Source organism: Corvus kubaryi, unplaced genomic scaffold (genome assembly GCF_017639235.1).
Source record: "Corvus kubaryi isolate FWS band 111438036 unplaced genomic scaffold, C.kubaryi_AGA036_p1.0 37398, whole genome shotgun sequence".
Classification (NCBI taxonomy): domain Eukaryota; kingdom Metazoa; phylum Chordata; class Aves; order Passeriformes; family Corvidae; genus Corvus; species Corvus kubaryi.
Genome location: NW_024581137.1, coordinates 43,829,397 through 43,850,004, shown reverse-complemented (window position 1 = coordinate 43,850,004; position 20,608 = coordinate 43,829,397). Strand labels below are relative to the sequence as shown.

At 45.4% G+C, this 20,608-nt stretch overlaps 1 protein-coding gene across 3 annotated transcripts in view; it reads right to left on the bottom strand.

Moving 5' to 3' along the window:
* Positions 1–20,608, bottom strand: part of JCAD (junctional cadherin 5 associated) — a 61,325-nt gene that overhangs the window by 29,720 nt on the left and 10,997 nt on the right. The gene's annotated exons all lie outside the window — the stretch shown is intronic.

The window sequence follows — 20,608 nt, the reverse complement described above, 5'->3', positions numbered from 1 at the left end:
GCGCCATGAGACGGGGATGGGATGGGATGGGATGGGATGGGATGGGATGGGATGGGATGGGATGGGCGGGGAGGGAGGGACGGGGAGGTTCGGTGCCGGCGCCCCGCCCGTCCCCGGCCCGCCCCGGCCCGCCCGCGGTGGCTCCGCGGGGCAGCGGCGCTGCGGGCGCGGCGGGAGGCAGCGGCTTTGCTCCGAAAAGTTGGACGGGCAGCTCCTGCCCTCTCTCTCGTCACAGCTGAGCACAGCCCATGGCTCAGCTGAGGTGAACGACATCAGCTTTCTCAGCATAAGGAAAATCTGCAGAAGGGAAGACGGGTCTATCAAGAATGGAGAGGGACAAGAGCAGACCTTTCCAAAGCTTGCTGTTCTTCCTGGCACCCGGCCATGCACCCAAAGGGTTTGTTTTCAACATGGTCTTCAAGCGTTCTTGAAGCATTGTTAGTTGCCTGCTTCCCCACCCTTCCCCTCCCCATGGTTTATTCAGCTTCTAGAAACAGGTGAATAATTTGCAAATCTGTTTTTGTTTAATGACACTCTCCAAAAAAAGTATGTTTGTGAATCATTTACTTTAATAATTGGTTGGGCCCATCAACTGCTTGCCCTGTCTTAATTGAATTTTATTCCAGGCTATCCAAGCGCTTTTACACATGTTCATAAATTGAGTCCTATTCAATATTTGCTCTAGTTAATAGTGAGAAAACAAGGGCAGTAAAGTTACATGATGAGTCCAAGGTCACGGCAGAAGTCTGCAGGAGAGCCCAAAACTGCATACAGGTTTTCTGGTGCCCCGGTTTCACAGGGCTCTGGGAGTAATTGTCATTGACCTGCTTTTCTACGGACATCTCCTTTTGTCTTCCAGCAGTGACGGTCTGAGCCTGCAGCTGCTGACACATGATGCAGCTACCAAGGACAATGCCACCGGCAACAGGGGGACCTTGAGCAAAACCCCTTGCACCCTGCCCCTGCAGATTGCATGCGAAGTTCTTTGTGGCTTTGCTGGCTGGGAAACACCTGTATTTTCCCATGGTAAAGCCTTGTAGCTGACACAGTAGTCAATCAGTAGCAGGTTTAGGTTTTGTCACAGAGTAGTTTCATGTGGGTGTGACAATAGCAAGGGTTTCCATCAAGGAAGCTGTGCTGCCACAACTTACGGTTTATTATTTAAATATCTTGATTATGACAGGCAAAATGGGAGTTCTGGGGGTTTAAAATACTTGTCTCCTCTGTGTTGTAAGAAAAAATTTCCAGAACGATTTTCTCATCTGCATGGCTGCAGCTCTGAGCTGTTTGTTCTCCCTGGTTGTAGGAGACAGTCCTGTTTATATCCCTTCTTCCCAAGACAAAAGCTTTTGCTCTGGTTAGGTAGTCATGGTGCGCCACACAGAGCAGGTCCTTGTTCCTGGAGCTCATGGGTCTCTGTTGGGAAAGCTGCTTTGGACCTGGATTTAGGGGATGGGAGGAGGTGTGCAGGGGGAACAGGCTGGACCATTCCGTTGGACCACTTGAAACTGGACCATTTACTGAACAATGTCAAAGGGAAGGGACATCTTTTTGTCTTCGTGATGTCACAGCCTGTAGACAGCATGATAAAATCACAGAGGACAGCACATCTCAGTTGCCTCTCTGCACCTGGGGCTAATTTTTGCTACATCTCTTCTGAGAACACTTTGTGGGCTGCAAAGGGAGGTGCAGTCCTTGGAAGGAGGCACTCCTGCAGATTTGTCTGGAGTCACTGAAGATTTCCCCCGAGTGAAGTCAAAGGACCTTAAAGTTAAAGAAAACAGAGGAAAAGCTCCTAAAAAAAATAAGACTGTGCCCATGCTCCTAGGTCTCCTGTTACAGAAAAAAGCCTGAAAACGTGAGCTGAACATAGCTCCACAGTCAGAAACCAGAAAGCAGACATGATTTTTGAGACAATATGAGGGATGCCTTGGGCTGTGTTCACAATTAACAGCAAATGATGGCTGGCAGCCCCAATTCATGTCTAAGGGGGGTTGCCCAGAGGGTTGGTGTAACACATGAAGCCATTAGTCTGTGAGTTGGGAAGTCTGAGGGCTGAGCTTCTCATCCTTAGTGCAGCTTTCAGGGACTCCCTTTGCTCCTGCAGCATCTTGCCCTCTGCCTGTTAGAGAGCAAGTTCTTTGGGCAGATGTTGCTTCTTGTTTTGTCTTTGCCCAGATCAGCGGGGTTGTGTCCTCAGGTTGCTACTGTGAGACTGTGACTGCCAGGAGTAGGGCAAAGATGAAAGAAAGCAGAGGAGGAAGGGAAGCAGTTCTGCCTTTTGATGGTCAATGTGCACAACTGATGAAGCCTTGCTCCCCTGCAAAGCCCACAGTCCTGCAGCTGCCTGAGGAGATCTCCCTCTCCTGGCTCTTTCCAGAGAAGGGGACCATTGTCAGACATTCTTGAATTTAGAGCTTCATCCTTGAAATGGCTGAAAGAACTAAATATGGCTGAGAGAGAAGCATACAAACGAAGTTTGCAAAAGAGAAAAGAGCACTAAAGCCACTGTCCTGCCATGTAGGACTCCTGAGATGGGTGAAAACCAGTGTGATGGGGCAGGGTGGCTCAATGGGGTAACAGAGGAGAGAACCATTATTGTCCCCTGTAAGGAGAAGGGCAAAGAAACCATGGATCAAAAGCTGATGGTGGTTGTGTGCACAAAGTTGGGTATCTGGACAGGAGCATGGTGGGGCTGCATGAACCCAGCAAGCAGTAGAGCATCCCATGTGTCACAGCAGGCAGGTTTAGATCCTGTGGGACACGGTAGAGCAGGTCTGCATGCCTGGGCAAGCAGAGAACACCAGGACTCAGCTCCTCGGGAGATGAAGAGCAGCGCCTACAAGTCTGGCCTGCAAGTGGCCATTATGGACAGAAATTGTGGAGAACAGAAACACACAAACATGAGCAAGACAGGCCATATGGGGGAAATACAGAGGAGTTAATTTACAGGGAAGAAGAAAGGAAAAACACAGAGACATGCTGCACACCAGCCAACTCCTCAGCAACAGCACTGCAGCGTGTCATCACTATGACAAGTGAATGGGAAGTTGTGCTCTGCTTGATGCAAGTTATGGCTGCTTTATGCCTTTATAATTCTCTCTGGCCTCAGAACCTCCCTGATTGGGAGTCCTGTGTTTATGTTCTATGTCCTATCAGCAGTGTCGCTGCTCAGGGCCAGAACTTTCCTGCCACTCCTACAGAACTTGTTGCAGGCTTGGAGCCTCATTTCTGGAGATGATCATTCATCAGTGCTTTTTACAGTGAAATCAAGCAGATTTTTTTCATAATTTGGTGAAGTTTGAAGTAACTAGGTGCATTAATTACTCCCCAAAAGACTGTAACAGGTTTTGTCTTAGATCCAGTTGCCAGGAAAATGTTTAGGAACATATGCTGAAATCACCACGTACCTGAAGTTTACCATAACTAACTAGCCACAGATGTGCTATTAAACCCCTGCTTATTTTTTCCTCTTGTCCATCCTATATGGCATGTTACAGCCATGATATATTAAACTTACTTAGAACAGCTGCTAGTCATAAAGAAAATAGCTATTACCTTTTTGCAAGAAAAAATTCACATTGCCCATCCTGACAGTAATCACCTGTTTATGCAGTTGGCATCTCTTTTTAGCTTGGAACAGAGAAACTTCAGATATTTTATTGCTACATCAAGGGAAACACTAAGCATTGCTATGGAGAAGGGAGGTTTTCATTTGCCAGTTCTCTGGTGCTTCTTTAGCTGTATTTTGACTCAGTATTCAGGGATTCTTTTCTCAAACTGCTTTATTGCTTCCTAGTCATCCCAAAAAAGCAGATGGGGTGGATGTGTAATGAATAGAGGGAAATAGTTCACGATGTCAGGTGGTGACCATTCTGCAAAGACGATTTAATTCACAGCAGTTGGTGTCTGTGCAAGGTGTTGGGCCAGCGGCTGCTGGGGAGCAGAAATACTGCACTGATGGAGAGAATTTTCCTTTAAGTGTAAGGACTCAGCTATCATTTCTGTCAGATATACCTTAAAGTCCCAAAGTTTGACACATGAAAGTGTGCTGGAGGGAGGAAAAAATGGGGGGAAAAGCTAAAAAGAAAAGACTAGTGAACACAGAGAAAGTGTACACCCATATTATGTGAGTTCTTGAACGCTGTGAAGATTGATGAAAAGGCTGAGGGGTGTGGCACACAAATTACCCTGCAGAATTTAGCTGGTTTACATTTGGGAAAATTAGGTAGTGCTTCCAAAACTTTTGAAGTGCTAAATATTGTTAAAACAATCCTTACAGCTCTTTTATTCAAGGACTTGGCTCAGGGTACTCAGAAAATAACTAATGAGTTTCTCATCATAACACCCAAGAGAGATGGGAAGTTATCACAGTAATTACCCCTGTCACCCAGCTGAGGAACAGAACAGTTAAGCCTTGTTTTTCAGGGGTGTTTCTTGACCAAAATATTTGTACAGTCATTCAGCTGAAAAGCTCTTGAGAAGGATTAGAAGCTCTAGCTGGCCTCTCAGCAAGGTGTCGAGGGGAGGAAGAATCATCCCCCAAAGGTAGGGCAAGATGAAAGAAGAAAAGTTACGCAGTAGCAAAGCATGTTGGTGTTGGATCTATCCTACTTTTCTTAGTTTATTTGAATGGTTACTACTCCAGAGAAGATTAATTCCTGCATTTGCTTAGTAAAGTACTACAGATTTGATGCATTATGTACTGGGGTACAAAGTGGTATAATACAGATGTTATGGCAGCTCCATCCATCTCCATGAGGGTACACATGGAGGCTCAGCTGTGACTGCCACATTGGCATTCCTGCAAGAGATGTGAGCTCCACTTGATAAGGAGGGGGGTCTCACAGACACTGGGAAGTGAGAGGTGTGCAGCTTAGAAAAGGTCTTTTTCCAAGCACTGGTTTTAGCTTGATTTCTGTAATAAGAAGAAATTAGTAGGAGCTGTGGATCCCACTAACATCATTGTGTGGACTATTGCATGAGGAAAACAGACTTCAAATAAGCTGAAAGATGAGCAGCTTCAGTCATATCTCATGAGTTAGCACAATGTGTTGATGATGTCTGTGGAAATGCCCACTTCACCTTTACTTGTGAGTGCTCAGCAGCCCCTGGGCCATGTTTGATGTCCAGTGTAGGTGTAGTCAAGCAGTGGGTTCCACCCTGTCCTCCCATCAAATGTCTGGCTACAGCTCAGCACCACCCCGCTGTGACTCCAGATTTACTTTGTCAAAGTCAGATACTGATCTGTTGGAGTCACAGTGAAGACTGAAAACAAACTGGGGTTACCCACAGGTATTAGCTAAAAATTCTTTGCCCTTTTCATTAAATGAATTTCAAATTTACTTGGGCGGAAAAAAAGAGAATCAACTTCATCTTCAAAACAGCTGCAGTCATATTCTTACAGATATACTTACAGATAATTTAACTTGCAAATGCCTAATGGGTGCTGAGCAGGTCTTTATTTGGGAGAATAGACTGAAATAGTGGAGAATCTGGGGGAGGAGAAACGCAAAGGCCAGAGTGATAAAGGTATGTGAAGTAATGTAGAAACCAGAGACATCTTTTGGGAATGTCTCCTCCCTTTACTGAGCATATATGTATAAACAATAGCCTGGAAGATGGAAAATACAGTACAGATAAAAGGATTCTTACTTATTTACACTGACATGTCTAGGCTGTGAAATCACTGCTACTAAGAGACAACTGAAGCCCTGGGAAAAAAAAGGAAAATATATGCTGATGGCAGAAGAACCTATAGCTACAGCAGTAAATATCAAGAAATAGAGTCTGGAAAGGTTATACTCTTCAAAACTTTGGTCAGACTGTAATTATTGGGAAGATAAAGGAAAGCTGCCCTGGAGCAGGTTACCCCCTTTTCCTATGGTCACAGCCATATAGAGAGGCTCAAAGGTGCTGGGCACCTGTGTGCAGCTGGCAAGGGCACACAGCAGGAGGGGCAGCCAGATCAGTGGCCATGGGCTGTGGGCCTGCCATTGCCATGATAGTCCTGGAGATAAACGCCTTTGAGTGACTGTCCTTCCCCCAGCACTTGCCATACTTTGGTATCACTCACGCTAGAGCCTCTGCAGCCTGCCCTTCCCTGAGGAGTGCAGGTTCCCCTGGGGAGAGGAGAGCATCCTTGAAATTGTGTGTTTCAATACACAATAAAAAGGCTCTTTTTATAAATGCTTTGTGTTGTAGTTTCTATTACGTCCATAAGGACTGAATTAATAGTTATTTAACTCATCAATTTAAGCTTTTAGCTGTGGTAACATAAGTTTTCAAATCTTAAGTTTCAAAAGACAGGGCTGCCCTTTCTGAAATAGTGTCTCCCTCCAGTGGATCTACATGAGCTAGTTTTATGAGATCAAAGGGAGAAAGCTATCTACAGTAGATTGTTTGGGTTTTTTTAATAAGAGAATTTGAGCGCAGTAGCAAGGGCAAAGAGTGAAGAAAGGCTTATTTGTAATGGGAGCACTCAAAAAGTTCAACAAGAGTTTGCAAGACCCCTTCATGTCAGTGCATTCCCACAGAGAGCCTCACCCAAAAAGCTGAAATTACAGACCTTCTCGGTTAAAGAAAAAAAATAGGAGAATGACTTGTAATTTTTGAACCAGAGAAGCTATGTTTATCTTCCAAAAAACAGCCCCTTGAAGATGTGACTGTCATGCAGGTTTAGAGAGCAGGCAGAAAGCCCACAGACGGACAGGCCTTGGCCGCTCAACACCCAGCACCAGGCATCTGTCTCCTCAGGCGAGGGGATGCTCCTGTTATCTATCTGATGTATAACAGAGTGTAGCAGCTTTCCCTATCCAAACACATCTTGACACTGGAGATTGCACAGATCCCAGGGCTCGGGAGGGAGGCCAGGGCCGTGCACCCGCCCCGGAGCAGCTCACCGCCGTGGGAGTGGCAGAGACGGCGTGGGGAATCGTTATCAGGGAGCAGTGACCTGTCACGGCCATCTCGGATGGGCCGCAGGGTCAAAGGCTTATGACTCAAATCCATTCTTCATAGAAAAATCCTTTCCAAATGCCTGACTACACTACGAAATCACACAGGGAGTGTGCTGTTATCTGTGGGGGTGGTACAGACCCACCTCTGCTTCATGCAGAAAACCAAAAAAAGAAAAATACAGCTGTGCAGAGCATCCCTGTGCACAGAGTCAGCTTTCCGAGCTGCTTTCCTTCCTTTCTACCTGCTTGTAGACAGGTTTAGTGGAGTGAGTGGGGATATGTTTCAGCCCCACAGTAATAAACTTGGCTTGTGCACGTATATTTTAGTCTTGAATTTAACTCTTATTTGCTCTCTTACTCTTTTACAGGCACTTCTGCAGATATTGATGTCATCCCCACTTCTTATTTACTCTCCACTGGAATTGCTTTTTGAAGAGATAGGAGAGGAGATATTTTTTGGAAAAGTACTGGTACCAAGAAGTTATCTGAGCAGCATTACGGAAACACAGTTTTGCTTGACAACTTTTAAGTTACAGCAACTGTGCAAAGGATTGCAGCACCGACACCAGAATGTCAGCTTGCACCATGAAGGTTTACAGGTCTGTAGGGACTGCATTAGGATCTGAAAGTCATTGAAATCCATTAGTTATATTGTAGACGTTTATACTGATATTACAAAGAAATCTTGCTTGGAAGGCAGAGAAATTCAAGCTCTCCTACCAGAAGACTTTCCTTATCAAGCTGAATTTTTCTACTTCCTTCCTTCCTTCCAGGACCAGAGAGAAAATGTAACCAAGCACCAAAATAATTGAAGATTTTTTTAGGCAGAGCCTCATTCAGATTAATCGAAAGGCATCCATGTGCATTTTACTAGGTGGGTTTGTTCTGAGGTCACCTGCACAATTTATGCAGCCCCCAATTCACTAAAGGACTTCCAGACTCATCAGTGGAAATTACACCTCTACCTCACCATATTTTCTCTACTTCAGATGAGAAACAGACACCACTGAAGCCTTATTTATCACATCCTTTCCTTCCCTGGATCAAGCTTCACCCCTGACATTTGGGCATATTGCAGCACTGTGATACAGAAGCATCATGCAGGCATCCCTTAGAGGAGACAGGCTGTTTAAAGACCAGGATGCTGTGGGACATTTACACCACACACACTCTTTAATTGCATCACCACTCTGCCCAAACCCAGTCACCCCCTCAGGCAAGTCCCTCTTCTGGGGGTCCCACATTCCCCTGTCTAGATGTGAGACCTCATAAGATCTGCCTTCACCTGACAAAGACCTGAACCTAGAAGGAGATCCTTTGTTCAAGGTGTTTTAGAGTGCTCTGGGAGAAAAGCAGCCAGCCAGCCTCCGAATGAATGGCTGTTTGAAGGGAGATTAAACCCTCCCTCTATGTGCAACTTGCAGCCAGGCAGCCTACATCAGAGAAGTCAAGCTACATCCACTCCAAGGGGAAAGTTAAAATAGAACTGAATCTTCTTACTTCATCTCTGTCTTTTGTTGTGCCCTGCAGGCAGCGTTCACCTGAATGTGTATCCTCCAAAGTTAGAGTATGCTTGCCAAAAGTGAAAGAGGGCACACACAACCCTATCCTTTTATTCCCATCATTTCTAGGAGAGCATCTGTTGTCCTTCTATTTAATATGAACTTACGGGTCATGGGCAGCACGACTAACCATGTAGGTACTTGACATATTTCAGAAGGGAACCTGAAGAGCGAGTTGCAAAAGTTGTCAGATCCTTACAAGTGGCTCCATATTTGAAAATAGAGGCAAACAATCCCTACAGAAATAACAATACTGCTTTAAGATGCTGTCCTCCTCTACCCACCAGGATTCACCTTCCCCTCTAACAGAGTCAGATGTATGGACAGTGGGACCTGCATGCCCATTTCAACACCAAGTCAGTGGTTCTAGCCCAGATACATTTCCGGCCTGCAGTGGGCTGGTGGATTTGCTGGAAGTTTTGCAAGGAAGATCTGCTGAGGGGTGTTTCGTTGTACAAGTGAAGGAAACAGCTTGGGGCAATGGCACCATAACCCACTACAGCTGTTTCTGCAGTGATCATTTGTTCACATTCTAGGATGCATTAAAATAGTGGCTTGGAGCATTTCTGTTGCTGCTTATCCTCTGACTGGGCTGTTGTTAATGCAACACTCACTCAGTGAAGTGTTTTGGATGAAATCCAAAAAAGCACTTAGGTGCCTAAATCCAAGACAGTGATCCACAGCTGCCTAAGGACTTAGGTTCACCTTTTTGTATGCCCCTTCCCTGAACCTCTTTAAAAACCTGGACTTCTGCAGTAGGTTGACTCTAAGTTCTGTTGTCTTGACTGGGCTTGGCCACCAGAGCCTGCCTGATGTGCCTGTGCTGTCTAGCCCTGCAGATGAGGTGGCTCTGTTTGGGATACTCAGATGCTCTCTGGATGTGCCTGAACTCTGAATTCAGCAACCACAGCTGCTCTTGGTCAAACTGTGGCCAGTGCTGGTCTTTTCACCTGATATAGCCACCGTGGGGTTCTTTGCAGCCAGAGGGTCATGAAGAGAACAGCACAAATGTGATTTTATGCTGATGAGGGAGGAGGCAGCCACTAGCCTGGTTTGAGAACGTTTCTCCCATGTGACACTCTCCTCTCCCACTCTCTAACAGGGCTCCACAGTAGAGGTGATGAAGATACCCTTCACAGAAAACAGATGATCTCTCCTCCACCGCTCTTGCTACTGGTGGCCTGATAGGCAATAGTGGAGTCAGGCCTGGCATCTGCTGCTTGTGTGGAAACTGGATGGGTCATGGGATGCTAGGCTCAAATCCACTCATACTGCCACCCATCAATATAAATCTACACAAAAATAACTTAAAGGCATTCCTAACAAGCTATAAAATTCCTCCAATAACCAGCTCCTCAATTACATTGCAGAGTATATCTGTCCATGTGCCTCTTTTCTCCAGATGGAGCTCAAAATAGTTACAGAAACGTGGTTATCAAATGGCAGTGACTTACAGGGAGTGAGGAAGACCATAGTTGCTCTTCTACTACAGCTTATTCACCTTGCTTCTGAAAAAGCCACTTACTTCCAAGAAAGCTCTGAGTAGATGACAAACTGAGGTACACAGTTCGCAGTGCTGGGAACTGGTTATTTTGGATGTCAGCATCCCTTGACAACTGACAGACATCTCTGACAGACATTTCTCGACCACATTCACATGTCTTGCCATGAGACCATTAAGCTTTGCCAGGTTTCTCCTCTTGTCTGATAAAGCAGTTAGGGCTCTGTGTGACCGACACTTGCACTTTTCAAATACATATCTCAGGTAGGACTCTACATGCACAAGCTGTTTTCCTCATTAAGCCCTTCAGTTACTGCTCTTTACTTAAATCCAAGAGGGGCTGTAAAAGGCTTAATCGATGTAACACATTCACTCCTGATGATGTCAGGGGGCTGCTATACCTATCTAACAAACGAGCTGATCTGCTACCCAGTAAATTTGGGACAACAAGCAAGGTTTATCATGTTAAACCAGATGCCATCAGCACCCTTCAGTTCTGCAAAAATGCGCTAGTTCTTCAAAAAGATATTACTGAGATGTGTAAGGAAAACATGAGATCTGAGCCACTTCCTGCTCTGGCCTTCTGCAGTTGGCACCTCTTCCCACAATCAGGAGAAGAGCCCGATGTGGAAGCGTGTTTCTGAAATTATTTCAGGATGAGATTTGGTGTCTTCTCTGCCTACATGTGTCCTCAGCAGGAAAACTGCAGAGCAGCAGAAGAGGGAAGATGAGAGCTACTGTGGGACAGAGAACAAATCTCCTGTAGATCTGTCCATGCATGTGTGTCTGGCTGGGCCCCATCCTTCAGCCATGCTGTGATCCATGTTTCAAAGGGACCATGATTACTTCTCAAATTACTGCTTCTGGCAGAACAGCAGAGCTGGCAAGTGAGCTTTCAGGAATGTCTTTATCCTTCACGATCCATATGAAATAGGTCCAAGTAGTAATAATTTTGGAGAGCCAGATAAACAGATTTTGCAAAGGTTGGGAGCAGTAAAACACACTATTAATAAAACAGTCACAGTGCTCTTGGTTTTGGTCTTGTTGTGATAATTATAAGCAGAAGTTTTCTTTTGTCTGGTCAAAGTTTCTGCTGCTTCAAATTTAGAGCTGTCAGAGACAGCTGAGCAAGAGGGCTTCATTCAACAGACAGCAGTATTTGATTCAGTGAGTGCCATCATTCTGCTTTGGTAAGGTCAGTGGAAGAATAAAGAGAAGCTTGTCTGAGGACCCATTCTCCCATCCACTGTTAACACTACTGTAGCTCAGAGTAGCCTACCAATGGTGTCTTGGCTTAGAAAAAAAAAGGACTTTTTTTTTAATATATATAAGCATATCCATCACTGTATACAATAGTAAAACTAGAACTACTTTAATTGTCATGTTTATTTTATTACTGCTGACTTATTTTAACGTGGTACCTTCAATAGGGAGAAAAAAAGGACATACTCTCTAAATACTGGGCATTAGATACAAAGAAGAAGCTACTCATAATTGTGTTTTTTTATGCTCAGCCAAACATGAAAAAAAAGTGCCTTCTGGTAGCATGAACCTGCCTAGGAGCAGGGATTTTGTTTTGATAGTCAATAATTTTCTCTGCACATTTTCAACTGGTAAGTCTCAACAGCTACCATTAAGAATCAAAGTCTTGATGCTCCAGAGGCCAAAGCACCCACCATTTCGCCTAATTTGTAATTTAACAGGTTTATCATTTACACTGTGATGTCTCTTTTAAAGGAAATCGCAGTGGAATTAACCAATACTAAATTTCAGGTGCAGGATGAAAATGTGCAGTGGAGCATACTTATGCTACAGACAGACTTGTGTGCCTGGATACACTGCAGTGGATATTGCTGAAAAGGACAGCTTTTCTGCAAAGTTCTGTTATATCCCCTCAGCAGGAAACAATTATCTGTAATACCAATTTCCCGCAGAATTTTGCAAATCCTTCCCTACAGGGATTTCACCTTTCTTTGTTTTCCCTGCACAGCACAGAAAGTCTGACTGCAGTGATACAAAATCAGATCTGACTCATTTTTATTTTCAGCCTCTGGCAGCTGAAGGGAATAATCTCATTTTTGACTAGAAGGAGATGAGCGAACAGGGTAAGGGCTGGTGATCTGAATCCCAAGAGGACCTCCAGCAGTGCCTTCCCACTGCATCCATTTTGTGATGAGGTGCCCAAAAGGAGGGGTGGAGGATACAGTAGGGTGGTTCCTGCTCTAGGGACACTCATGCCTTGGAAGGAGAAGGGGTCCAAATTCAGGCATGCCAGGGCCCCAAAACATCTGTGGGAAGGGGCACTGTCATAACCAGTGCCTACCTGGAGACGCCCCTTGCAACACCTGCTGTCACCCCATATGTCCTCTGAAGACGATGAAATCCCCATGGCAGAGCCCCTGGCTGCCTTGAGCCACCTCTCTTTCTCTTTCAGCTGCAGCGTTGTGAGGAGGATTACAGCCATGGTAACCAGGAGTCACATTTTCAGCAGTTTTCTGCATTTTTTGTCTCTGTCCCTGTCCCCTCTTCTAAAGCAAGATATCTCCCTGCAGAGCTTCCTGACGGTGTGGGCACAGCCCTGCCTGTGCAAGCAGTGCTAGAACCAACCCATGGCACATGGCAGGGGGTCTGCCTTTTTATCCCACCCTGGAAAGAAACTCTGAGCTCAGCATGGGGGTGCTTAGACTCCATACTGGGCAGGACATGCCCAGGAAAAGAGGATGTGTGGGGTTCACTGGTGGACATACAGAGCAGGGATGCCCTCCTCAAGCTGTTCAGCATATTCAGAGCTACTGTATAAGAAGGGTTCCTTGCATAATCCACTTTGTTCCAACTCTACAGACATTTTTAAAGGGCCTTGGCTATGTAGTTAGGGATGCAGGTATGCTAAGCCTGGGACGGCCCATTTTCCTATCCCCAGAGTTGGAAGCCCAGCAGCATTGGGGCCTGGCCCACTGACTGACAGGGACAAGCAAGAAGTTGGATTATTTAGCTGCATTTCCCACCAAGAAGAGGCTTGTGAGGTTGTGCTGTCAGTCCATCTGCACAAGGCAGTGTGTGGCTCTGCTATAGCTGGAGGTGTTCCCAGGCCATAAAGTCCCTGTGGGTTTGGGACACGCGATGAGCTGGCTCTGTCCCAGCACCAGCTGCCCTTTGCCCAGGCAAGCGCTGGCTCCTGGCAGGGCAGGGGGTGCCCAAGGCAGTGGCTGAGGCAGCACCAAGGGCCAGACCCTGCAAGAAGCCAATCTGACAGGCTCCCATGCGCCACTCCATCACTGTTTGTCCCTCTTCATCCCCAGCTGTTTATTAACTCCAGCTCAGCTGACCTGACATTCAGGTAAGCCAAATCTGATTTTCCAGCTGAGGGAGCCCTCAGATCTTTACCGTTTCCAAACAGATTTCATCAAGGAAAGCAGCGTGCCCAGCTGCCAGCTAGAGGAAACTCAGACTTTTGCAAAGCTCTGGCTGAGAAACAAGGAGGAGAAAGAGCACAGGAGCAGCACTGGACACAGCACATGGCTGAGGGTCTGACCTCGGATGTCCCATCAGGGCCTGTGGGTGGCCCAGGGTGCAGCTCCTCCTCTCCACGGCAGGCACTGGGGGCTGTTCACCCCTCTCCAAAATGCAGAGTGCATCAGAGTGGTGTTGGTGTTGAGGTCCTGGGGCCACTCTGGTGAACTGGTTCAGTAAGGCAGGAAGGGCAGGAGTGGCCCAGTCTTTGGAGGTACAAGAGAGATGGACAAACAAGGTGAAGAAACTCCTAAAATATAAAGAACACCCTCTGATATTTTTTTAATTTTTATGTACCTGGTACTAAAGATGGACAAATGAAATTCAAGTTTCTTAAGGTACTTTTTTAAAAAAAACTGTAGACCTAATTTACAGCTGTCTTTTTAAAATACACTGCAAAACACTTGTTCAAAAGCAACATTTGTGTGCAAGAGGTGACTTTAAAAACAACAGTGACAAAATTCTAGTTCTGGGAAGAACATTTTTAATCACAAAATCTGAGTAGCTCTGCTCTCCACTGTAGATGCTTTCAGACCTGCCCAAAGCATGTGCATGTGCATATGGAGCTGTGATTTGCCATTCTTTAGGATGTCTTTGTTGTTGGCCTTGAAGCTGCAGGAGATTTGCCTTGTTTCCACAGCAAAAGTGAGTACAGAGTGGGCTGCCATTGTCCAAGAAGTGTGAGTCCTACTGTGGAGACACACAAACCCACAGCACAGAAATTTAAAGCTAAATGAAATGGAGCAAATTCTGCAGGGCTGTTAATGTAATCTGATATTCAGCCCTGATCGTCCGTTTGTATTCATGGTCTTTTTACTTGCTAGACCTCTCTAGCAATCTTTAATTTAAAAAAATTCCTTTCCCTCTTGAGATCTCAGATGAACGGGGTAAAAATGTCATTTGTGTGATAAACAAGGTTCTCCTTCAAGCAAAGGGTAGGATCTGGATAAATTAGCTACAACTTGGCAAGAGTGGAAATGTCCATCAAAAGTTTGTCCTCTTAATTCCAGAGTCCAGGTGACCACAGTGTTAATTTTGTAGAAGCCGGGAGAGCAATGGCCAAGTGAAGATGCCCCACCTTGCTCTTCTTGTCCTCACTCTGCTGAAGTCTGTAAAAGGGGTTGGTGGCACCAGATCTCAGCATCTTTGAAATGGATTTCTATTTTTCAGTCTCAGGGCTTAGTTGTTTTTGGAATTTGAACATTTTTCATTCAGTTGTAGCATAGTTGTGATGTCCCATGGCGTGCTGCAACATTTACAAAAATCAACAACAGTCCAAGTCCTTTGCTGGCTCAGAGCACTCTTGGTTCTTTCCGAGTGCCATGGCAGAAGCAGGGGCCACAGCCTTCCCCTGCAACACATCCTTGAGGAGGATGTAATTACTGAATTGGGTTTTCTGCTGGGCGTGCTCTGACAGCCAGAGCCAACCCAACCTGTGACAACTTCATAATAGTGGAAGCTTATCTGCCAGCAGTGCCAATAAAAATAAATCACCTACTTGCCTTATGCTCTGTGTAGATGAAAACAGAATCATCAATGGTCTTGTGTACTTCTACACTAACTCAACGCCCACAGCATTCCTTTTTTAAAATCAAATTGCAGGGTTTTGAGAAAGTTACTATGTATTGGAGTACGGAGAGCCGAGGTTCAGTGTGTATGAATTATGAGGTTACAATACATTCATTGTTTGTTTAAATACTGTTTTTTTCAAATTAGGTTTGCATGTATGAGTGTAATGTTCTCATTGACTACAGCAATGCACAATAGACCACCCACAGTTTGGGAGGGTGCCACGAGTTTGTCCCTCTGTGGGCAGACACCACTTAGTTTTTCATCCCCATTCTGTCAAAGTATCTTCAGCCTGGCCTTACTTGTTCCTTCTAGATGAGCTGGAAACATATGTGGATCACATAATTTTCTGTAGTGACCTCATATACAGTTAAAAGATGATTTTATATTGAAAGCCTGTAGAGTTGAGACCTGTACCACTGATCCAAAATCCAGCATTTCCCACTCATTCAGTGTGGGAGTAAATCAAAATTTATTCCTCTGAAGTCAGAGATTTACATAACTTTAAAGCAGGGATGAGTGTACATACCTCATCTGTGAAGGGGGAGCCACATAGCAGGTTAATTTTTTTATGATATACTGGGGTTTCAGCTGCTTTGGTACAATTTTGCCATCATCCCTATAACCAGTCCTCCTACATTCATAAAGAAGTATGTGAGCAGGCAGCCAAATACAATGCAGTGTATGGAGGAATAGCTTCCTCTCATGTTGCATTGAGATAAAATTACATAACTCAAAGCCACCAAGGGCACAACCCCTGGCTGTATTTCCATCTGGAACATATGTCCTTGCCCCTTCCCCCAGCACTTGTAGGGGAGATGCTTGGATAGGTTGTTATTTATGTCAGCACAAACTGGTGGTACCAGGCACATCTCTGTGGTGGTGGAGGAAAGTATTAGCTCCAGCATCATTGTGGAGAATATGTATGTGATGAGATAATAGACATCTGGCAGTGAGTGGCTACTGGAGCTCTGTAAATCCCTTGGCTTGTAGTTTTGTGCAGAAAAGCTGCCTCCAGCACAGTATATGGCTGTATAGGCCTATTATAAAGATTTAATTAAATCTTAAATTAAATTAAAATCTTAAATTAAATATTGTGTTGGTCCTTACAAAGCACTGAGCTGTGTAATACTGCTTTTGGATCCCCAGCTTAGCTCTTGTGCCCAGATGCCCCCAAGGACAATGTTGACTGAAGAGGGAGACAGGGAACCCCCAGCTGTCTCAGGACTTGCTTGTAAATCACTAGGGTTTGCTTTGCTGCTTCACATCCTAGGATTTTAGCTGGGCCAAGCAGCTCAGCATCTGCCCTTGGGCTGTGTGTATCCCACCTGAGACCCTGCACGTGATGTGTGCTGCCTGCACGAGTCTTCCCCCAGGAGAGGCCACAGCCACAGCCCAGACACCCCCACCGTAGCCCCGTCACACATCGCTGCCAGCACCTCTCTGTCCAGGACGTGCACCACGTTTTGGGCCTGTACAGATGTGAATGCCACATTTCTCACTTCTGGGACAGGAGAGATGAGTGTTCAGGTCCCTGCTCCAGGTGCAGGCTGTGCACTGTGTCCAACTGCTGTTTAGGATAAGCACCCTAAACCCCTGTGTTATTAACTCAAGGTTAACACATAGTTATTCTTACTCCAAAACATGAGATTACAAACACCATTAATATTCACCACCACTGAGAACCCTGAGAGAGGCAAACCCGCTGTGGAACATACAGCACATTCAATTCTGCGATGGGTCATTGCCAGCACAAAATCCCTTGGGATGGGTGCCGGACAAAATTCAACTCTGTCTTGCACTGCCCTACAGCTAAACTGACTTCAGTTTGCATCCCCATGGCTTTATGTAGTAAATTGGTTGGATATTTGACCTCCAAAAGAATTTGAATGAAGTGTCTGATTCCAGTGCATGATATTCTGCAAATATCTATTTGAGTAGCCAGGTCTGAGTAAAAGAAAAGAAATCAAACAGAGGGATATGGAAAAAATCTTTTTATGCCTATAAAAGGATCACTTCAAAACCACAGGATTTTGTATAGGAACCTTTTTCCTTAAATAGTAGAAACAGTCACTGGGTGCGTTCCATCAGTGTAAAAAATGGGGGTTAGATGAGAGCTGCTGTGTGCAGCAGCAGTTTCCTCTCCTTCCATCTCTTCCTTTCCTCCCCCCACCACACACGTACCTTGTCTTAGCCCCTGAAACTGTGTTTGTAAAAATCATGAGGACAGTATAATTACTATATATATATATATATATTTATACACATAGATATAATCAAACCCATACACATATATAAATATGTACATGCTGTGTAGTTAAAGAGGAACTGCATGGTGGGATTTTTCTGCATTCTTCAGGAAACACCTCTCCCACAAAGATGAACAAAACTTGGCTATGAATTTTGCTGGGTATCTAAAACACCAGGTCAGGCTCCTCCTGCAGGCTCACACCTGCAGCCTTCTCCTGCCACCACCAGCCAGAGCAAGGACAATAAAACCCAGAGCTCTTTGGCAATGGGCCAAATCCAGCCCAGCAAAACCCCGCTGACATCACGGGGATTAGAAGGGTGGCTAATCAGGACAGCAGGATTTGTGTCATTTTTTCACTTAGGATGCAATGCTGAGTCCCCCAGTGGTCAGTGGGGGTGGTCTGGGGCTGTGAAGGCACCTCGTCTCCCCGGGGGTGACAGCTGTGGGGGTGGCACTGGGTTTTGGGGTATCCTGTGTGTGATGCTGTGGGAAGGAGCAGGAATGTGGGAATGGCTCTTGGAACCACTTGCCACTCGGAACAAGGGTCCTTTCCCCACCCTTTCCAGCTTGGGAGTCCCAGGCCAGCAGACGACAGTAGGGGAGAGAAGATTTCTGTGACTCTGGGGTTCATTGGCCCCTTTGAGCAGGTTTGTCTCAGGGTGGGTTGGGGAAAGGAGTCAAAATATTTCCATCTCCAAACTGGAGACAGACTCAGTCAAGACTGAAACCTTTTTGGAGGGATTTTTGAAAAACCAGGGTGGTGTCTTCAGTACTTTATAAGAAGAGTCTTGTGTTCAAATTAATGTGATGAAAATTTCATGCAAAGCGTCCCCAGGGGCTCAGGTTGGCTCCAGTCCATCCTTCCATCCCATGCCTAGGTGAATCCTTACAGATGTCTGGATAATCTGTTCTGAAAAACCTTTAATAACAGAACCTCCACAGTCTCCTGAGACAAAGTATTTCAGTATTTTACTACACTCACTATTAGGAACATTCCTTAAATCTGTATTAAATCTCTTTTAACTCTGTCCCAGCCAGAGCCAGTACACACCCTCACTGAAATTTTAGCATGTGGCTGATGTCTACAGCAGGGACAGAGAGAAGTTTATTCATTTTCTTTTTGCTCAACCCCTTATGTGCTTGAAAGCAATTTTTTTTGTCTCTTTAGATTTCTGTTCTTCAATCAAACCCAGTTTCTTTAGCCTACCTTCCTGCACATACCTGTATACACCTTTCTTGAGGAATACCACCTCCTTCCATAAGAGAAATCTTTAGGTGAAATCTCGCACTATCAAGGGGAGCTGAACTGAGGGAAGGGGGGTGTCTTACACACTGTATTTCTGTCTGTGTAGTTTACGGTGATGTTTGGGGTTTTGTTTGCTACAGTATGACTTTATAGGTCATTATAGGCAGCCCATGACCCATCACAACCTGCAGGTCCTTGGGGCTGACCAGCAGCCCACATAGTCAGTGCCAGCCTGGCTCAGGGACACTGGGGAAAGCTGTGCAGTCATCCCTCCCAAACTGCATCTTTGGGGCTTTTAATCCCTATTTCCAATTTGTCATTCCTGCAACCTACAGTCAGCACAACACCTGCCATAGCTGGAAAGAGCACATTGCTAATTTTCACATTGCCTAAGCTGTCACTGAAAATGTTGGTTAGTTCTGTTGTTCGTTCTGGGATGAAGGGAGCCCCCCACAGTCCCATTCTAGGCACTCCCTTTGTCAGCAGGGAAGTACTGACACCTTTCACACACAACTTTTTTGTAGCTTCACCCTTCCCACAACAGTTTCACTCAAAATTCTCATTTCTGCTCATTTCTGCTGCTTGCCTGTGAAAGGGCTGCCACTGTCGTGGTTGCTAGAAACCAGGAGGGAAGTGTGCTGTGGTGAGAGTGCACACACTTACTCCTGCTCCGTGTACTGATCTAGAAAACACCTCCTGAACATTTTTTAATGTGACCTGGCAGCAGACCAGGGTAAATGGCATGTTCTTTTTCCAGTGCTTTGGCCCAAAGTGTGTTTCAGAGGCTTAAAAGAATAGTCAGTCAATTAAATGTGATAAACGAGGCTATTTGTCACCAGCATTTTCACTTTTCTTTAAAGTATAAAACGAGATAATGAGCAGGGCTTGAAGAAATCCTTTGTGGTGTTGGAAGCCAAGGTCACATGATATACAGAACGGATTTTCTGCCTCTCCCATCATGAGAATGTGATCTGACAATACTCCTTCTCATGACACAGAAATCACAGACAACGTTAAGAGAGAGGGGGAAAAATCACTAATGGTTGAAAAAACAGTGACATGTTGCAATGAAGATAGGGAAAGAAATGCACTTAGTTAAGGGCAAATCCACCCCCACTGCAAACTTCCTGTTGTAGGTGCTGGTCAATAGGAACACTCGCACAGAGACAGCTGCATAGCACCTTCATCTTACAACAAAGTTTGAGCAGCAGGGTATGTACCAACACATCACCTGCTCAGAAGCAGCAGAGCACCTGTCCAGGGCTGGCAGAGTTTGGTGGAAAAGATGGATCACCCATTGCCGCAGTACAGAGGAAGGGACACAGCTGTGATGGGCTATGGGAGCTGTGGGGTCCTGCACAGTGGGAGTCTCAGGGCTTTGGGGCTCCAGGTGGTGGGAGAATATTCCTCCTGTAATGTCCACAGATTCATCCAGCACACTGGGACACCCCATTCAGTGACAACCACGTAAGCAATGTCACACAGGTATGTATGGCATAGAGCCCACAAGAGTGGTGGCTCTTAGGCGCAGGTTAGTATTCACGGCTGGAGGCTAGAGCTGGATATGGATCCAGAGCTGGAGTGTCTCCAGCTCTCTTTTGAAAAATAACACCTTTCTTTCTGGCAGGTTACCAGAATGTGTTTCCTTCTGCATGCTGCTCTTTTCTATCATGTGTGTCTAGGAATTAGGAAACATTTACTTCATCGTGTGAAACCTCTCTGCACCTGTGGGACATGAACATATTGACTGTATTGACAGCGTTTCACACTACTCTGTTTGCCACCAGGTCAGTGTTATCTCTCTACGCTTTTCTCATCTCCTCTGCACATGCACCCACTTGTGTAAGAAATTACTCTTTTTTTTTTTTTTTAGCTTGTTTTCTCTATCAATCATCAGTTTACACTGAGTATATTGAGGCAGAAGGGCCAGTAAGTATGGTTGTGCACAAACAGGAATGGATATTTAGGAGCTGAGAGCCACTGACAGTTGGTCTCTACAACCAACCTTTT